We start from the raw sequence: 6,618 nt of genomic DNA on the forward strand, positions 1-6,618 counted from the left end.
TACTGTTACGAATAGTAATGTAAATATCTGATATGCAGGATGTATTTTCATTGTTACAAATTGAACATAATTAAAGCATAGTGATTAATCACAAAAACAATATGTAATTATATATGTGTTTTCCAACCCACAGGTTGTAAGGCTTGGAAACAGGTTCACTCAAGGAACAGGAAAGTTAGCATGACTGAAATAGGCTGACTGAGAGGGAGAGCAGGAGAAGAGGCAGTTGGAGAAGTAGGCAGGGGTCAGTCCTGTTGGCTGTGGTAGATTTAGATTTTAAGTAAATGCAAGAATGAAGACGTCCCTGGACAGTACCAAGATCTGAGTTACATTTGGGGAAGCATTTTGTGTACTCTGTGGAAACTGGGTTATGGGGAAGCAAGAGTGGCCCCTGGGTACAGTTAGGGAACTGTTAGAAGAGTGTTAGGGAAGATGACAGAGGCTTGGAGCAAGGCGGTGGCAGGTGCATGGAGAGAAGATAAGTTTGGAAAACAGAAACCAATAAACAGAAGAGGCACTTTCCGTTTTCAGAACTCAATAGTACGAGCTTCTTAAATGAAGCATGCCCTTAACACACACATACTATAAATACACAATGAAATAGATATTATTAAAGATGAAATGTTTACCTCATTTTTTTAAACTTACGTGGTGAGAAATAGGCAATTGATTGAATTATTCCAACTCCTCAAATACTTTGGAGACTATAATGTTTCCGAAGAAGAAATGATTTTGTTTGATAGTGAAAGTTTTTAAATTTTCATTTATGGGCAGATTGAAATGGCAAGTCATTTTCCAAGTAGACTATTTCCTCCTTCTTTAGGGAAATGAATGCTGTTCAATTGATGTCATTATGATAGAAACCAATAAAGAGGTCAGTGTGATATGACCTGGATTGAGAGTGAGTTGCTATCTATACTGAATGTGCAGGCAGTTGAGTATACTGTCCATAGAATGACCTCCCTTTTGAGTGTGTGCTTTCTCTCCACACACTCAAAAGAGCTTTATGGCTATTTTAGTGTCATTTTGCATTTTACTCTTGGAACTCAACAAACTGTATCTGACATAATTACTATCATAGAAAAATATTGTGATTAAAGCCATTTCACTTGGACACAACCTCACTTTTGTGACATGTCTGCCATAAATATTGAATGACTCTCTTCATGAGAAAACAGCAGACAAACCCAAATCAGAGGAACAACCAGCCTGTACTCTTCAAAATGTCAAGGTCATGAAGAACAAAGGCTGAGGGACTGTTCCAGTTTAAGGAGCTACAGATAAATGTCAACTATATGCAGTGTTTGATCTGAAACTGGTTCCTGGATCAGAAAAAAAGTGCTATAAGGAATATTATTGAGACAGCTTAAGTAGTTTGAATATAGACTATATATTAGCTAATTGTACCAATAACTAATTGTATCAATAACTAATTGTACCAATGTAAAATATTCAAGATTTGATCATTATTTTATAATTACACTAGAGGCCCAGTGCACTAAATTCATGCTTTTGGGGGCGAGGGCAGTCCCTCAGCCCTGCCTGCACCCTCTTGCGGTCCAGGAGCCCTTGGGGGATGTCCCCACTGGGAGCAGGCCTAAGCTAGCAGTCAGATATCCTTAGCACTGCTGTGGAGGCGGGAGAGGCTCCTGCCACTGCTGCTGTACTTGCCAGCCATGTGCTTGGCTTCTGGCTGAGTGGTGTTCCCCCTGTGGGAGTGCACTGACCACCAGGGGGCAGCTCCTGTGTTGAGCGTCTGCCCCCTGGTGGTCAGTGAGCATCATAGTGACTGGTCATTCTACCATTTGGTCAATTTGCATATTCACCTTTTATTATATAGGATATTTTTAAAAAGTCCTTGTTCTTATGATATGTTGCTGAAGTAATTAGACATAAAAGGTTGTGATGTCTGAAATTCTGAAGTGGTTCATCAAGAAACAAACAGGACCTTGTATGTATATATGCATAACCTTTGGACATGGGCAATTAGGTTGTGAAAGCTTAGGGTGGGGTGGGGGTGGGGTGGGCTGGAGGGGGCTAATGGGGAATAAAAGGGGATATATGTAATACTTTCAACAATAAAGTTTTTTTTTTTAAAGAAACAAACAGGAAAAAATACATAGAGACGTAGAAAAACATTTGGTAAATTTAGACAAAGAATATACAGGTATTCATTGAATTTTTTAAAACTGTTCTGTGAGTTTGAAATACAGTTTAAATAAAATGTTTAAAGCATTATAAAAAAAATGTTTTACTTTACAGGTCACCTTGTATAGACCGTAGCTTATTCCTTGGGCAAAGGCCAAAATCAGGTGTTTCTCATTGTGACTACTCACACAGGAGGCAGCAGTCCCAGCATAAAGAGAAATGAGTGCCCTGGAACCACAGCAGAGGGTTCTGGAGTCATTTATCCACAGCTTCCGGGCGATGATATCAGAACCTCTTCTCTCACATGTCCAGCCCCAGCTCTGTTTTCTGGATTGTTTCAGGATCTAGCCTTTCTCCATCCATTGGTGGTGAAATGGCAGCAGGTATTAGACCTCAGCTCAACAACCTCGGTACTTGAGGCTAAGAAAGAATGCAGAGGCAAGACTCAAGCTATAAGAAAAAGGTTATTTAGAAAATCACAGAGGTAGAAGAAGTGAGCCGTAGAAGAAATGGCTCAGGAAACGAGTTACAGAAGCAAAGGAAGGGCCCTTGGAGCTTGAGAGAGAGAGATACTCATCTTGAGAGACAAAAGAGAAAGAGGGAGGATAGGTGAGGGAGAGGGAGGGAGAGAGAGAGAGAGAGAGAGAGAGAGAGAGAGAGAGAGAGAGAGAGAATCCTCTGTATCCCTGTCCTAAGGAATTTTACCTGGAGATCTCAGGGGAGGATCTCAACAGACTATTCATCAGCTCTCCAGCTGTGCCTTCTCAGGGTCCTGAGGTGCTGCACCAGGGCAGGGGGTCATTAGTCAATGCAGCTGTTCTTGATGCCACCCTGAGCATGGCTCTGTCTGATGTTGCTGCTTCTCTGGGCCTGGAGCTGAAACACAGCTTAGGCGTAGCTATCATCCCCAGGGATTAATGCTGAAGGCAGTGGTCGTGCGAGGGCCTGTAATTTTGCCCATTGCTAAGCACCCTGGGCTCGCTCTCCCCGTGACTCTCTCTCTGCATCTGGCCTGTCATTCCTACTCAGCTCACGCCTATCTGACTATCTACTCTCTGGATGACTGCTCTCTGGTGTTCTCCCCTCAGCACCTCTTTTAATGACGGAGGGCCTGCTTTCTGCTCCTGTTATCACATCTGATTTTAGCACCCTTGTTCTGGAAAAGCTGACTGGGGTGAGTCCCTGTGGCCTTCTTCAAGGAACATTACATGGTGATTGAGGTGCTGGTCTCTGAGACCTGGAAGGTACGCCCCAAGGATGGTGCAGCTGAAAATGATGTGGGGAAGAGTGTGGAGGGGGTGGGCTGCTTAGAAGCTGCAGAAGCCTCATCCTAGAAGATACTTTCCAGGGCATGGCATAGGGATCCAGAACAGCTGGGTTTCAAACTCAGCTGTTAAAGACAGAGCTCTGTGACCTGTGATCACTCCCTTGACTTCTCTGGGCTTCATTTTCCTCACCCATAAAATGATTGCTGAGGTCCTCCCAGGTCAAAAATAATTACGATGTTTTAAACTTTCCAATTCAAATCTCTCCTCGTGATACCACAGGATGTTGTAACCTGATGATCACCCATGATATGTGAAATCATGAGTTAATTATGGAAACACGTGTTGATCAGGTTCGATGTGTTCAGACCTGTTTACAGGGATTAAAATTCAGAATCCTGAGTCCAGCACACCTACTTTCATTATTTCTGTTCTTCCTTGCTCTGGGAATTTGAACAAGTTATGTAACCTGACTAAAACCTTAATTACCTCAGCTGTAAAATGAGATCTATATTGATACTTATCTAAAAGGGTCATTGAGTAGATTAAATGAGATAATGCATATAGTGCCACATAATAAGCATTTATTAAAGATAGTATTTCTAAATACTGTTCATAATGTTCTACTCTGAAACAGAATATGGAAAACATCCCTTTCATACAGAATATTCTAATCGAAGTTACATGAGTGAGTTTAACAACTGGAAAACAGTGCAGAAAGGCAAGAAATTTAGTGATAAAAAAATGTATGGCAGAGACAAACAAGATTTCAGTAGATGGAAGAGAATGCCCAATTTGGGCTGGAATATGAGTTATTCCTGGCTTAAATATGTCATAGTACTATTAAGTATGAAACACCTTAAATATGTATATATCTATATGTAGATATATGTGTATTTATATATATATATAATTATATATAGTATATATATAATCTTCTCATTTTTAAAATGCATTAAATGCAAAATTAATACATGGACACATCTAAGTTGTAAAAATAATTGCAAGTAATACAGATTCAGGAAATGTCTTCTTTATTGTCTAACCAATATCACTCTCTGCTATAATCACCATTATTAGCTGGGATGAATTTGTTAAAATTTTGTTCTTCTATTCATTTTTGTTTAAATATTCTAAAGCGGCAAAATACTATGCTCAGTATATGCAGAGAAGCCTGGTCAGTGAGGGACCAGGCCACGAATTTATGTTACATTAATGTCTAGTTTGATGTTCAGCCTATTACTTTTAAATAACAATACATTTAAAACAATTTTTATATCTTTAATTTTTTTGTGTGGTTACAATGTGCCCTTCGATTTATCTGAAAATAGGGGTTATAATTATTCTAAAATCTTCTTCTGTTTGCCACATAAACTGTGTCTTTTGTTAATTATTTTTATTGATTTTAGAGGGGGGGGGAGAGAGAGAGAGAGAGAGAGAGAGAGAGAGAAAGGAAAGAAAGAGAGAGAGAAGTTCCCGTGAGAGAGAAATATCAATCGGTTGCCTCCTGTACACACCCGGCAGGGGACTGAACACCCGACAGGGGACTGAACACCCGACAGGGGACTGAACCTGCAATCTGGACATGTGCCCTGACCACAAATAGAATGATGCTCAACCAACTGAGCCACATTGGCCAGGGCTAAACTCTGTTTCTTCACTGTTGAGTTTGGTGCCCATGAGTTTGGTCACCCACTCAAGTGACTTCCTGATTTCCTATTGACCCGAATCTGAATATTATGTCTGTTTGCCATGTCCCTCCCATGAATGACTATGCTGGATGAGGGGGATCTGCTTCTAGGTGGAGTGGACTGCAGCCACTCCTCCAGGTTTAGGAGTTGAAGTCAGGCACAAGATGTGTTGTTAGGCAGGACATGCCATCTTAGGAACATGAGTAATTTCCAATCCTCCTTTTGGTCACCATCTTCCTGAGTGTTGTCTTGCCTCTCTCACGCAGATGCCAGACTCAGTCTGTTTGGACTAAGACAGTCCTGTCAAGCACTGTCCAGTCCTGCAGAAGAGTGGAAGGGGGGGAAGGGTCCACTATTTGGCTTATCTGTTGGCAGTGATTCAGAAGCTGCCTCACCCTGGTCCGCTCCTTCTCTAATTTTTGCTACCTCTGGGCTGAGAGCACCCCTGATGGCCCTAAAAACACCCATATTTTATAGGTCCTCTCCTTAACTGACTTTCACTTTTTATGGTACAATCTCATTTTCATATGGTCTACCAAAAATATCTCTTCTTGTTTTCTTTTTTTAATATATTTTTTATTGATTAATATATTACATATGTGTCCTTATCCCCACATTACCCCCTACTCCCCCCCGCTCATGCCCTTACCCCCCTGTTGTCTGTGTCCATTGGTTAGGCCTATATGCTTGCATATAAGTCCTTTGATTGATCTCTCTCTCTTACCCCCACCCTCCCCTACCTTCCCTCCAGGGCCCGACGGTCCAATCAATGCCTCTCTGTCTCTGGATCAGTCCTTGATCATCAGTTTATGTTGTTCATTATATTCCACAAATGAGTGAGATCATGTGGTATTTATCCTTCTCTGACTGGCTTATTTCACTTAGCATAATGCTCTCCAGTTCCATCCATGCTGTGGCAAATGATAAGAGTTCCTTCTTTTTTACAGCAGTTTTCTAATCTGATTATATATTTGTTTTTAAATATATTTTTTTCCTATAATTTCTAAGATTGTGCAATGGGGAAAAAGAAGTTACAGAATATTGTTGGGAGCCTCTCGCTTTCTGAATAGACTTTAGAAACTGTTTTAAGTTGTTGTGTTTTTTTTCTCAAAGAGCACAGGAAATAGTGTTGCATTTATTTATTACAAAGAGTTATCTTTATATCCCATCAGGGTTATATTTCAACTCCTTGAAAGCATATTGCAGTAGAGAGATGCTCTTGTTAAAAGAGAAATCTTTGAAGAATGCCAAGGGTTATCCTGGCAAAAATCCACGGTAAACAGAGGTCTGACTCAGAGAGATCCCAATAAGCAGTCTCCCGGATGAATGACCCTGTGAGAGGAGGCTCAATTCTGCATCTGCCAACAGTGCGTGTGCGTGTGTGTGTGTGTGTGTGTGTGTGTGTGGCGCGTGCGATTGTGTTGGCTATTAATAGAAAACTTTAATTTAAAATTTCATGTTAATTAATGTTCAGATATTGGTCAAGATTTGAAATTCAATTAGGAAATAAGTTT

Source organism: Myotis myotis, unplaced genomic scaffold (genome assembly GCF_014108235.1).
Source record: "Myotis myotis isolate mMyoMyo1 unplaced genomic scaffold, mMyoMyo1.p scaffold_m19_p_9, whole genome shotgun sequence".
NCBI lineage: Eukaryota > Metazoa > Chordata > Mammalia > Chiroptera > Vespertilionidae > Myotis > Myotis myotis.